We start from the raw sequence: 14,548 nt of genomic DNA on the forward strand, positions 1-14,548 counted from the left end.
CTGCTTGTTTTTGAAATCGGTGATATAGAAAACCAATTGCATGATGCATTATAAGTTATTATACCGACTGTTTAGAGAATGTGTAGTGGGCGACATTGGCCAGAACATCACCCTCCAGTTAATAAGTGAGTGATAAGTGGAGGGGGACATATATTTGTTGCCGGGTATGTTTATAAAGATGCTAACGTGACAATTACAACGGAAGACGATTTTTGAGCTATAACATAGTCCCTAAGATCACCTATTTGTAACGTATCAAAAATCACCCAATTTTCTACATATGACCTAAAGAAAACCTCCCATTCTTGGTATGATGATTATTAGCATAATTATATATCTTTCTAGAAGGGGCCCACTTTTACCCAAATACAAATCCCAAGGAAAAAATACCACCAAAAAGTCAAAAACATCCACCTCTGACCTCTCCTCCATCCCATTCACCCAAACAAGCACAAAACATGGCGAGCTTTTTTCGCGCTCGGCGCGTAGGGCTCACTGCCGCGACTCTAACCGGTTCCTACGTGGCACTCCGTGATCCACACGTCTCCTCCAACGACCGTAACACCACCACCACCACCACCGCCTTAGACTCTATCCGACGAAAGATCACCGATCCGGCTGCGGTTATACCGTCACGTGCCACACAGGAGTCCGCATTAGTCGCTGCTAATTCTTCTAATCCGCTTGATGTTCTCGTTATTGGCGGTGGGGCCACCGGATGTGGAGTTGCTTTGGATGCCGTTACTAGAGGCTTACGCGTTGGCCTTGTGGAGCGAGATGATTTCTCGTCGGGAACGTCTTCTCGGTCCACGAAATTGATTCATGGAGGCACGTCTTTCGGTTTTTGAATGTATTTGTTATATGCGTTAATGTGAATTGTGATCATGTGTTGGAAGTGAGTTAACTGAAATTGTTATGCGACATGTGTCATTGGTTAGGGTTAGGGTTAGGATGATATAATGTGTGTTCATTAGTTATATTGGATTCATGATTTGATTTTATACATCTGTTGGGCAAATATGACTCTGATGAGGACAGTTAAGTGTGGCGGTTCACTGGTTTCGGATTTACTGATTGTATTAATCAGTTTGTTGCTTCTGGTTTTGTTTGCATTGCTGTGATAAGTAATTTTATTCTGTATGCTAGTAATTTGTATTTTCGGATGCGTTGTAATTGGATTTTACAATGAACAGAACTATCCTTTAATCAGATAGCTGACTTAAAAGTAGGCATGTAAGCGAACCGAACATTCATGAACTGTTCGTGATCTGTTCGGTGGGGAGTTTGTTTATGTTCGGCTAATTCTAACTTATGTTTGTTTATGTTTGGTTAATTTTGTTCATTTGTGTTCATTTATGTTAGTTCAATTATGTCCATATAAGTTTGTTTGTTTTTGTTCGTTTACGTTCGTTTTTGTTTTAAGTGAATGAACACAAACATGGCCATTTTCTTAATGAATAAACATGAACAAAAATTTGTTCAATTATATGTTTATGTTCGTGTTCGGGTCTGGTTAAAGTCAAATGAACGAACATGAACATGCCTTGAGTCGTGTTCGTTTGGTTCATTTAGAGGCCTACTTAAAAGGGTGAAAACATTAACTAGACAAAACTTCATAAGAAAGCTGTTATAAGTATTAGCACCATAAAGAATCCTTCCCTGCACAGACTGAAATGAATTTTATGGCATACATATATATTCCTAACAAAGTGCATTTGTCATTGTTTTTGTCAATTTAAATATCTGTATTCATGTATTCTCTCTCTTTTAGGTGTTCGCTACTTGGAAAGGCAGTATTCAATCTAGATTATGGGCAGCTAAAGTTAGTTTTTCATGCACTAGAGGAACGTAAACAGGTTATTGATAATGCACCACATCTATGTCATGCTTTACCCTGCATGACACCATGTTTTAGCTGGTTTGAGGCACTATACTATTGGGTCGGCTTAAAAATGTACGATCTAGTGGCAGGAAAACATCTACTTCACTTATCTAGATATTACTCTGCACAAGAGTCCACTGAACTGTTCCCCACACTAGCAAGAAAAGGCAAAGATAGAAGTTTAAAGGGAACAGTGGTCTATTATGATGGGCAAATGAATGATTCACGGGTTAATGTTGGATTAGCATGTACTGCTGCATTAGCAGGTGCTTCTGTACTTAATCATGCTGAAGTTGTTTCCTTGATTAAGGAAGATGGCGGGGACCGGATAATAGGAGCTCGTATTCGGGATAACTTAACAGGTAAACTATCATATCAGCATTGATTTCTGATGCAATAACCTGATATGCCTGTAATATGCCAAAGTTTGATTGATATCTTATTGGTTATCCAGTTTTGTGTTGTCAGTAGAGGTGGAAATTTCGACCTATTTAGTTATTAGTGGCTTTTGATTCAGGTTATGTTTTATCTCTAATGGGTCAGATTGATGAAATGAAAAAAATAATTAGTCTAAAAGGAAATTGGGTCAAAAGTCACTTGAAATGTATCTTTAACGTAAGCGTTCCAACTTTTTTTTTTAAAGTTTAGACCATTACTAAAATAATATAATTTTATTTGACACTAAATTGTAAAAAAGCTGGACAAGTGCTTTCTGTTGATCCAACATGAGTCAACCCGTATTGACGATTTGACCCGCACAAAAAGTTACTCATGTTTAGGCATGTAAATGAATCTACGTTCGAACAGTGTGGCCGGACGTTCGGTTATGTTTGTTTATTGAGTTAATGGCCATTTTCGTCCCTGTGGTTTGCTACTTTCGCCACTTCAGTCCAAAATTTGTATTTTTGTCAATTTAGTCCTCATAGTTTTAAATATTAGCCATTTACATCTTATCCGTCTAACGGCATTCAGCTATGCCGTTAGTTTAAGGGTATTTTTGTCTTTCTCCTTTTTATTTTGAGTTATTGGTCATTTTCGTCCCTGTGGTTTGATACTTTTGCCAATTCAGTCCAAAGTTTGAAATTTTGTCAATTTAAGTCAGTTTTTTTCTATAACCCTAGAGAGCATTATCCAAGCCCAAAACAAGTCTGCATTTACTCTGTCGACAGCAGTAATCATACCCCCTCCTCTCGTATTTAGTTTCTAGACGGTTCCTAAACTCTCCCCCATGGTGGAATTCAATGGTAAAGTGGTCAAAGCAATTCCGTGAAACCGAATTGTACGGAAAAAACTAAAAATCGTTTCTTTGATGAATGCATAATATTTAGGGTTTAGAGATTAACATATCATAACGAAAATCTGGGTCGTAATCAACTATTATACATTAATCAACAAAACAATTTTTAGTTTTTTGTGTATAATTCGATTTCAGGGAATTACCTTGACCACTTTACCATTGAATTCCACCATGGAGAAGATTTTAGGAAATGTCTAGAAACTAAATATAAGGGGGGGAGGTATGATTACTGTTGTCAACAGAGTAAATGCATACCAGTATTTGAGGTTGCTCGATGGTTTTGGGCTTGAATTATGCTCTTTAGGGTTATAAACAAAAAACATAAAAAAAACTGAATTAAACTGAACATTAAATTGACAAATTTTCAAACTTTGGACTGAATTGGCAAAGATATCAAACCACAGGGACTAAAATGACCATTAACTCAAAATTAAAAGGAGAAAGACAAAAATACCCTTAAACTAACGGCATAGCTGGATGCCGTTAGACGGATGGGACGTAATTGGCTAAAATTTAAAACTATGAGGACTAAATTGACAAAATTAAAAATTTTGGACTGAAGTGGCGAAAGTAGCAAACCACAGGGACGAAAATGGCCATTAACTCTTGTTTATTTGATAAACAAACGAACAGGAAGAAAAAAAATCTGTTAGTTTAGTTAAATGAACGAATATGAAGATGATTCGTTCGTGAACTTTTGTCTATTAAAATTCGTTTATGTTCGTTCATGTATGTTTGTATAAGTTCTTTGGCTCATGTTCATTAATATAATATCCATTTAAAGTTTTTTGGCCCATTACAACTGAGTTTGGTTTTATTAACTTTTTTGCCTTACTCTTAAGTGGTTTTAGCTCAGTTATGTTTGTTTTGTCATTCATTTATGTCCGTGAACCGTTCGTTTATACTTTTAATAAACGAACATGAAGGTGTTCATTTTTTTAACAAGCAATTCGTTTAATTGTTTGTGTTCAATCGTTTAAAATAAGCAAAAAAACATGAATCCCTTCATTTGTGTTCGGTTCTTTACAAGCCTGCTCATTCTGACCATTTTGCCAAATCCGCCCATTTTTCCACCTCTCTCTGCAGGTAAATCCTAGTTTGAAAGACTTTCTTTGATTCTTATTTTTTTCAAGTTTACAGGGACCGAGTTTGATTCATATGCAAAAGTGGTGGTTAACACGGGTGGACCATTTTGCGACTCCGTTAGAAAACTGGCTGATCAAGATGCAAAACCGATGATCTGTCCAAGTAGTGGTGTGCACATTGTGTTACCAGATTATTATTCCCCCGAGGGAATGGGCTTAATCGTTCCCAAAACAAAAGATGGGCGTGTTGTTTTCATGCTCCCGTGGTTAGGTAGAACAGTTGCTGGTACAACTGACTCCAGTACAAGCATTACCATGCTTCCAGAACCTCACGAGAATGAAATTGAATTTATACTTGATGCCATTTGTGATTATCTCAATGTTAAGGTTTGCAGATTTCACTTGTTTTATACTACATTATGCACCTTATCTTGCTTTTGATTATATCAATTAATGTTATGGTTTGTATAGGTGCGGCGTACGGATGTTTTGTCTGCTTGGAGTGGTATCCGGCCTTTGGCTACTGATCCGAGGGCTAAAAATACAGAGAGTATTTCAAGAGATCATGTTGTGTGTGAAGATTTTCCTGGTTTGGTTACTATTACTGGTGGAAAGTGGACTACATATAGAGGGTTAGTATCTGTTTAATTGTTATCTAATGTTATCATATATGTTTAATTAGATTATTGATAATGATATAGAAAACTAAACAATAATGATTTTTTTTTCAAATCTTTTACTTTTTGGGAGCTCTCTTTAACAGTTTTCATCACAGTCAAGGTGGCTAGGCATGTAAACAAACCGAGCGTTCAGTGAACCGTTTGGCGGGAAGTTCGTTTATATAATAAGCGAACGAATTGAACAAAGTTTTTTGCTCATTTAGTTTTTAAATGAACATAAATGAACATGTCTTGGTTGTTAATTTATGTTTGTGAACGTTTCTCGATTTATGCTTGTTTATGTTCATAAGTTTGTGTTTAATTACTAATTTAAAATTTTTTTGGCCCACTAGAAGTATTCTAGTTTTATGAAATTAAAATATGGCCCATTACATTTTAGTATTTTAGTCTAGTTAATTATCCTTTAGGTCCAACAAGTTGATGTTCACGTTTACTTTTAATTGGTGTTCCCTAGGTTATGTTTGTTCTTCTATGTTTAGTTATGTTCGTTTGTTTGTGTTTGTGAACCATTCGTTTATAATATCAACAAATGAACATGAAAACGCTCTTTCTTAACGAATGAACACAAAAAGAAAACCTCGTATGTTTAATTGTTCATTCTCGATCATTTGTTCGGTTAAAGTTACAAGCCTAAAGGTGTTTTAGTTCATTTACTTAGAATGGTCTATGCGGTTATGTTTCTTTTTTAATGGGGTGAACGGGTAAAATTCATGAAAAAATAGCTTTTTGATGTATAAAACCTGCTAAACTGTTTTTGATTTTCAACAACAGATTTTTGTAAATTAGTATACATTTTATATAATTATACTCGGCGCACTTAGTTTCATGTCTATCGAGTCCAAACCTCTACTTATGTGTGTTGAATTGTTATAGAAAAGTCAAATATTGACTTGGTATTTTTGTAAATTGAACCACACTTCAGGATGGCTGAAGATGCGGTTGATGCAGCTATCAAGTCTGGTAAACTGAACCCAAAAAACAAATGTTTGACATCCAATATATCTTTGGTGGGTGGAGATGGATGGGATCCTGCATATTTCACTGTTCTTGCTCAAGAATATGTGCGGATGAAGGTATCACATACTGGAAAAATTGTTCCTGGTATTATGGACACTGCTGTTTAGCTAAACATTTGTCACACTCGTATGGCACCAAGGCTGAAAAAGTAGCCGCCATTGCTCAGGTTTCGTTTCATTTCATTTCATTTATGTTTTTTACTAATAGCATATTAATGAAGTTATCTGCAAGGTTCATACCATAGTCTTAATAATCGTATTATCACAAAAGCAATATTATTACAACAGTCATTAAAATCTTTGAATAAAGTGACACTGGAACTAGTTGTATGCATAAGAATTACACGGCTAGAGATTTTCAACTCGTTTGACCCATAAAACTAGGCCTGCAAATGAACTGAACGTTCAGTGAAGAGTTCGTGAACATCGACTGGAAGTTTGTTTTTGTTCGTTTATTTAATAAATGAACGAACATGAACAAAATTTTTTGATTTATTTAGACGAACGAACATGAACACATGTCTCGTTCAATCATCTATGTTCATGAACATTCGTTTAAGTTCATTCGTTTATGGTCAATTATGTTTGTTAGTTTGCACCTATTTATGTTTGTAAATATATATTTAAAATTTTTAGGCTCATTAGAATATAGTCTATTTATTAATTTTTAGAACCAACACATTATTCACATTTATTTTTAATTGGTGTTAGCTCGGTTATATTATTAGTGAACGAATATAAACAAACACGAACAAGTTCCATTTTTTAACGAACAAATATGAATAAGAAAATCATGTTCGTCTTATTGTTCTTGTTCAATTAAAGTTAAACGAGCGACACGAACATGCTCTGTTCGTGTTTCTTCGGTTCATATACAGGCCTACATAAACCCGTTAGAGATGAAAACAACCCAAATTGACCTATTTAAAAGTAAGCTTGCAGATCCAGTCTTTATTTTAATTATATAAATAAATAATGTGTTTGTTTTGATTACAGAAACAATATTATTACAACAATCATTAAAATCTTTGAATAAAGAGGCATAAGAGGTTTGTATGCATAAAGAGTACATGAAATATGAAAATTGCAAGATTTCCTTTTTTTTTCTTTTGCAACTTTTAAGATTAAAATAACCTATATGCACTTTTTAAGCACTTTATAACTTTAAAGGTTATAATTTTTGTAGAATGAAAATCTTGGCAAGCGGCTTGCTCATGGTTACCCGTTCCTTGAAGCTGAGGTGGCGTACTGTGCACGATATGAGTACTGTGAATCTGCAACAGATTTTATTGCTAGGAGATCCCGACTTGCTTTTCTCGATACTGATGCAGCAGGGCGAGCACTGCCACATGTCATCGAGATATTGGCTGCTGAACATCATTGGGATTAGGCAAGACAGAAGCAAGAGTTCCATTCAGCAACAAAGTTTCTAGAATCTTTTAAGTCATCAAAGAATGCTCAGTTTCATGATGGAAAACATACATAGTCAGATCTTTCAATAGTCATTCAGCCACTCCTGGTATCTATTATTATTAATTTCTTGTACCCTATCCATTGATGGTTGTATTTGCTGATTTTTGTAGTTATTTTGTAGGGTATTAATAAGTCCACCCCATGATGGGATTTAGCTGGATGCTCGCTCGCTTCTTTGTTTCGGTATGCAGCTAGTAATCATATTATGTGCTTATGACTTGTAAGCTGACCTCATAATTGTTCTTCGATTTTTTTATTAGTCGTACATGGATAATAATGATGCGCACAACGTTTTTTTTTCGTGCATACTTCACATTTTCTTGATTTAACGATAGGAATGCCATTTGAAAAAAAAAGTATTTTTGATTTTTTTTTATTTTGGTTTTTATAAATGTTTAATCTCAAGACAAACTTTGTGATCAATCACTCAACACTAGAAAATGGAAGGTACTAACATGAGTTTAGGAGATGGAATACATTGGCTAGAAATTTGGATTATATAAAAATAAAAATTATGTATGAAAAAAAACCTAGCTTTATTGAGGAATTACATCGAGCTTTTAAAGATGTGATAGCACACCCAAATACCCAATTCACAATAAATTTATCTGTTTTTAATTGTCATTCTTGCATCCTCCTTTCGATGGTATATGGATTGGTGGTGTAAAATCGAAATGTAGGGGTTGTGTATTTGGGATGACCTGAAGCGCGATTAACCCATGTTTTACAGCCCATCAACCTTATTAACACATTTACAACTTGGTTACTAGCTTCTAACCCATTAATTTATTTGACACATTTCGGTAAATGGGATAAATGGTATTCAGGTTATACTGTTTTAAGTCTATGGGTTATGGTTGATGTTTTGAACAGGAGCATGAATATGGATTGTATTGAAGTTGCACAATTTAACCAATCAAGTCTACACGATTTAGTTAGTAAAATGTGAGATATCTTTGTTTATTATTGAGAATTAAATGTTTTACATTTTCATGGAAAATAAATGTGATATGTTTTAATATTTCTTACAAGTTGGCCTTTATTTGAGCTGCCTACTATTCATTTCTGTAGTCACGAGTATTTTCACACAAACTAGCCATCATTTTCATGACATGCTACGTCACCTGACTTACCGAGTTACCTCTATGTCCAACGGTCAACCATTCTTAAAACCAAGAGTGGTTGATTGTTGGATATGGAGGTGAGTCAAGTGAGGTAGCACCTTGTGACTCACTCACGGCTCACTACCCTTAGTTTTCAAATCTATCTACAGTTTTGATTGAATGATAATGAGTCCATTGTGGTGAGCTTAGTAGCGATCTAATGAAGCAGCAAGTAAGATTCCATTGTAGCTGTCAAACATCTAGTCGTTAAACTGTATGTCAGTCACAACTCCCAACATAATTTTGTACATAATCAAGAAGAAGCAACAACACAAGGGCAAGACTAGTAACGTGTGTCATTATTGTAAATACGAGAGTAGATTCTTAAGTTTTGATTACTAAAGATTCAGCAATATGACCTTGCAAATGAAACATGGGGTAATTGGTAAAACAACAATAAGTGAAACCCTGGGTAGCATGGTAAAACAAAAATAGCTCTTTCTTTGAGATAATATCATAATAAGTTTATTTTATTTTATTATATTGTTATTTTATTTAAAATCAATCGAATAATTTTCTCAGTCCTTTTCATTTGCATTCATACCTCATAAATAAAAGTCCTGTATCATTACCTTTTTAAATATTCAAATAGAATGGAAAACGAATTTAATTTAAAGTGATAGAGATGGTCAATTCAAGTTCATGAGATATTTATATTCTACAAAACTGAATTTAAAAAGATTTCTGCATTCTCACTTTGATATAAAAATAAATTTCTTTATTTTATGATGGGTAGCGTATCAAGCTAAAACGTGTAGGGATTACTCAAATAAATTCCTAGCATTATTGTTTACTTTTATTATTTTCATGTGTTAATGAAAACATAGTATAAGATTCTACAGCCATTATAATTTTTTTAAATATTATTTAGTTTGTTTTAAGTATAAAAAAATTATTTAGTAGACTTTGTAATTGTAATGACCTTTTCGATGTATGAATAAATTGGTATTAATTTTGATTATTTAACTGTTGTATCATTATTTTACATCATTTTGAATATATATATATATATATATATATATATATATATATTTCTTTTGAAACCGTGCTAATAATTATTTAGAAAAAAACATTAGTACATTGATGTATAGAAAATTTATCGTGTTTGATGGGGGTGATGTCCTGTTTAATGTGCGGTATATCCTGTATTATTTAATTTTTAATCCTAAAAAGATTGTTTGATATGTGATCGGGTCACTACTTCGGGGACGGTTTGGGGTAGGAGAGAGAGTGCCTAGGGGAGGCTTGGAATATAATCAGTTTATCGATTTTCAATCGGTTATAGTCAATATTTGTTTGGGAGATTGAGATGATAAATGGATGTGAGAGTTGGATCTAGCGAACGAATTTTCAGTTAAGTCTATTAGAAAACACAATGATAGTAAAGCTCTTCCGGATGGGAGTCACGTTAGTATACGTAATAGACTTGTTCCGAAGAAGGTTAATATACAAGTTTCGAGAATGCTTTTGGTTCGTCTTCCGACTAGACTAAATATAAGTAATTGTTTGTCCAATTTGTTTAGCTACAGTTCTCTTGCTAATAGGATATGGAGTTATTGGTAGATAGATGAATGTTTCGTTTATGGTTGTCAATTTCTCCACATCGATAATCTAGTGGTTGGATTCGCTTATTATTATCAAGAAGAAGAAGAAAGAGGTTATTTAGGCGTTTATTTGCACAGCTTGGTGGAGTCTTTGGAGGTTTTGAAATGCAGAAGTTTACGGTCATTAGGAAGCCGAAAAAGAGAACTTATTTGATTCCATTATTTCATTGTTGTTTTTATGCCCTGCTTGCGGTGCGCGCTTATAATGTATATATGTGTGAACTTTCGGGTAGGCAAAAGTGAAATTGCACTAATTTTGACGTTATTTTACTAATCTAGTGAAAATAACATTAAGAGTGGCGGAAGGTTAATCAGGCATAATGTGGTGGTGTTGATAGCCGAAAGACAGAGGTACATGAACCAATCGGCTGGTGTGCCGATGATTGAGTGTTATGTGCCTTATGTCCAAGGCTTGATGCAAAACTACTATCGAGCCGGGGGTCTCACCGGAAGCAGCCTCTTTATTCCTACGGGGTAGAGGTAAGGCTGTCTATATCTTACTCTCCTCAGACCCTACCATAGCTTTGCTATTGGTGGGATTACTGAGTACGATGATGATGATGATGATGATGATGATGATGATGATGATGATGATGATGATGATTTCATTGTTGTTTTTATGGTATTCTAGTTATAGTGTTAAATTTTCTATTGGTTGAATAGAGTCACAAAGTGGATTAAAATCTTTTCCTTATGTAAGCGTTTTTATTTGGCCACAGCTTAGTTATTGACTTATTCCCTTTCAAATTCTCATTTTACTTATTAAAGGTTTATTATAGGTTCCAATTATTTTCTATTGATAAAAACTATTAGGTATTAACTAAGGTGTTGAAAAAGGGTAAACTTGTACTAGTTGAGTCAACTGAATCAACTAGAATGGTTGGATTTTACTATTTGAACCATTTTTTTTCTTTACGAAATTGATATTTCGGATTAAGTCTTTAAAATAATAAAGAAGGTTCATAAATATTATCATACACGTAGATGAATATTCTAAACATGAAATATAATAATAAAGGTAAATGGCCAGTCAATTTACACGAGTTCGGTTTCAAACTTCAAACTATAAACCAAACCATATAAAAATCTCAAACCAATCTATTTGCTTCTATCAGATTCAGTTGATTCTAAAGATTTGTAAGCACCATAAGTTATACAAAAGTATACATCGAATTGATTAAAACAAGTAGCATTTTTCAATTTGATAGCAATCTATATAAGGACTTCCTTTCTCAATTAACTTCTAAAAAACAAATTACCAACCAATATAGAATCTGAGCATAAAAATCATTAAGAACTAAATATTCCAATCATTTAAGAATGCTTAATACTATTAATCAATCCACTTGAAGAATCAAGGTTTTTTTACATGCGAACTACAATTGACAAACCCATGTAATTCACTCACATATTTAAAAAATGAACATCTATTAATTAAAGTTTACTTTATACATACTTAAATATTTTATTTGTTATAAATACTTATCTAAATTTTTTTCTTCAATTCTCTACCTGTTAATGAGAGGGTGGCAAGCCAACCATGTGGGTGGGGTTTATGCTCTCGCCATCACATGCTCTTCCATTATTGTCATAAATAATTCTAAAAGCAAACACATCACCTTTTATGACATTGCATTTGAAATAATTATAATTTGCTCTTTCATAATATACTATGTTTGAAAAATTGAGGTAATTTGTCATATTTAAACAAATGCAATGTTTCAATCTTAATTAATCATAGATATTTAGATTCATGTATAATGTTGTTTAAGTTTGCAATTTTAATGGACAAATAAATTTGAAACATTATATTAACTTTCAAAAATTGTTGGATATTTTAAAACATTCTTAACTCAAAGATATGATTTTGGGTCCCTAATATCCTTAAGTTTGTTCGATTTTATTTGCAAAGGTGTGTTTCAAGTTTTGTTGGTGGTCCATATGATGGTGTGAAGCATTGACCGGTTTAATGTATTAATTTCGGTCATAGGTGGGCTCGTGATAAACGATGGTACGTGTGGTGGTGCAAGGCTTGATGTTGATGGGTTTGTGGGTGTGTTTACAATAATTAGTTTTTAATGGACTATTTAAAACTTAATAATAATAATCAAACGGAAGTTAAAAATAACATTTTCTAGTTGGTTAAAATGTTACTAAATACATAACAATGTAAGTTTTAAAACTTATTATATCAAAAGATAAGTTAAATGGTTTTATATAATAAAATAATATTATAACAATTACTTAGTTTGTTATGTTTACATCAATGATGTTTCTGGTTGAACTTAAGAGAATATTTGTGTGAACACTGATAACTATATGTCACTTGTTTGCATTCGATCAATTGGTTTTGTGGGACTGAAGTCATGTACTAAAATAATATTAAAGTAACTATTTATAATACTAAATGCAATAAAGAATTATTCTATAGGTGTTTGGATTTACTTTTTAAAAGGATATTATGACTAAAAGGAGCTAAGCATTCAGAGTCAAATAACTGGATAATCATCCAACCAAAAGCTAGTGGCCGTTAAATCTTCTTCTTAATATCTTTTAAAATTAGTTTATGTCACAATTTTCACCTAATTCCCTAAATACAGATATTTTGAACCTACATAACTTATTACTGAAATCCAGTTTTGCATCATATTAGTGAAAATCTATTGAGTGCAAATGATAATTTATGTTTGTTTAGAACCGGGACGATTTATATGAAATAACGACATATTTGTAGTTCATTTCCATAAAGCAACTGAAAAATTTTTTCTTCTATTTTAAATTACGAAATTTTATTGTTATTAGTGTAAACGAAAAAGACAGATTCAGGGCACGAGTAATCTTAACGTGACTTATAACTAGTTTTACTGGCTTGGACTTGATTTATTTATTATCTTTTTATATACAAGTATAATTGTTTGTATACGTATTAATAAATTTTTTTATTATGACCATGCTTATTATATTATTTGGTTATGTATCATAATTATATATAATAATAATATGTATTATGCGGTTATACGTTATAATTAGATAAACTCACTCCGGCTTGGAATTTAATCAACCTCGGTCATGTTCAAGAGGATTTTTAACGAACTCTTATTTAAACAAATCAAACCCTAGCTCATTTCAAAGTTTTCAAAAAAACAATATTGAGAGTTCACAAGCAACTCCACAAGTTTACTCTAGGGTTGTTCACGAATCGAGCCGAACCGGACGCAGGCTTGCTCATACTTGATTTGATTTGAAAGCGAGCCGAACCGAGCGGATTAAATTTAATGAAACGAACGATATTCTTATGCTTTAACTTGGTTTGGTTTGAAACTGAGCGGCTTGGTTTTGTTTGATTTCGTACAAAGTTTTCATATTAAATTTCTAAACTCAATGAATCATTAATTCAAGATTTTCAACTTTAAACTGTCTAAACTTCCAACTTTAAAATGTATAAAACTCGAAGTTTACAACAAAACATATATAAAACGAGCGGCCAAGGTTTAAATTTGAAATTTTAAGTCAACACAAAAGAGGGAAAATTTTATAATTTTTTTAAAAAATAGTATACTTTTATATATGGGATTTTTACATATATTCCCTCCCTAACTTCCTTTGTTACATATTTCTCCAATACTAAATCTTAAATTACATATTTCCCCTTCTAGTCTTCAATTACCATTTTACCCTTTTACAACTATATGTATATTTATTTGAGCTCAAGTGAATTTTAATTTGACATTTTGAGGTTGATACTTTTTTATAATGCTTTTTTAATTGTAATTAATAAAAATCAATTTAAATAAATTTATTTCATAACCTACGTATAGAAAAGCAGTTGAAATTTTATATATTATATAACCATATCGGTGCATTTTATGCATAACTACTACGTAAAATTTTTTAGCGATTAAAAAAATCGACCCCAATTGAATTTATTAGTTAAAACCAATTCGGTTTGAGTTTAAATTGGGGATATATGTAATTGTTACTATTAAGAAGAGATACATGCAAATTAGTTTATTAAGGATAAAATGGTCATTTAGTTAGTTAATTTAAATGAAATAGGGAGATATGTAATATATATGGGTTAGGATATAATAGGAAGTATAGTTTTTGTAGGAATGATAGGAAGTAATCTTGTCCCTTAATTTTGAACATGGAGGGTTGAGATTAATTTAGGTGGAATCATGCGTGAAAATAAGGGGAAGGACATAAAAGGAATAGAACATTTGTTGACTTTCTCTCTCCACATGCAAGGCACATGTCAAATTCCCCCATCATTTTAAAACGTCCATAACTTTTTTTACAACATTTTTATTGAAAAACAAATTAACCATAATAACGAGTGTCTTTTTAT

At 32.7% G+C, this 14,548-nt stretch overlaps 1 pseudogene across 1 annotated transcript; it reads left to right on the top strand.

The window, feature by feature from the left end:
* Nucleotides 1-458: 458 nt before the first annotated feature.
* On the top strand, nucleotides 459-7,895 carry LOC143569290 (glycerol-3-phosphate dehydrogenase SDP6, mitochondrial-like; annotated as a pseudogene). The gene is made up of 7 exons (XR_013141712.1): nucleotides 459-832; nucleotides 1,772-2,244; nucleotides 4,320-4,651; nucleotides 4,736-4,896; nucleotides 5,867-6,127; nucleotides 7,147-7,479; nucleotides 7,544-7,895. The product of XR_013141712.1 is annotated as a glycerol-3-phosphate dehydrogenase SDP6, mitochondrial-like (transcript).
* Nucleotides 7,896-14,548: the final 6,653 nt, after the last annotated feature.

This window comes from Bidens hawaiensis, unplaced genomic scaffold (genome assembly GCF_021521415.1).
Source record: "Bidens hawaiensis isolate Kalapana, Puna unplaced genomic scaffold, B.hawaiensis_p1.1 tig00024444_1, whole genome shotgun sequence".
In the NCBI taxonomy this organism is placed as follows: Eukaryota; Viridiplantae; Streptophyta; class Magnoliopsida; order Asterales; family Asteraceae; genus Bidens; species Bidens hawaiensis.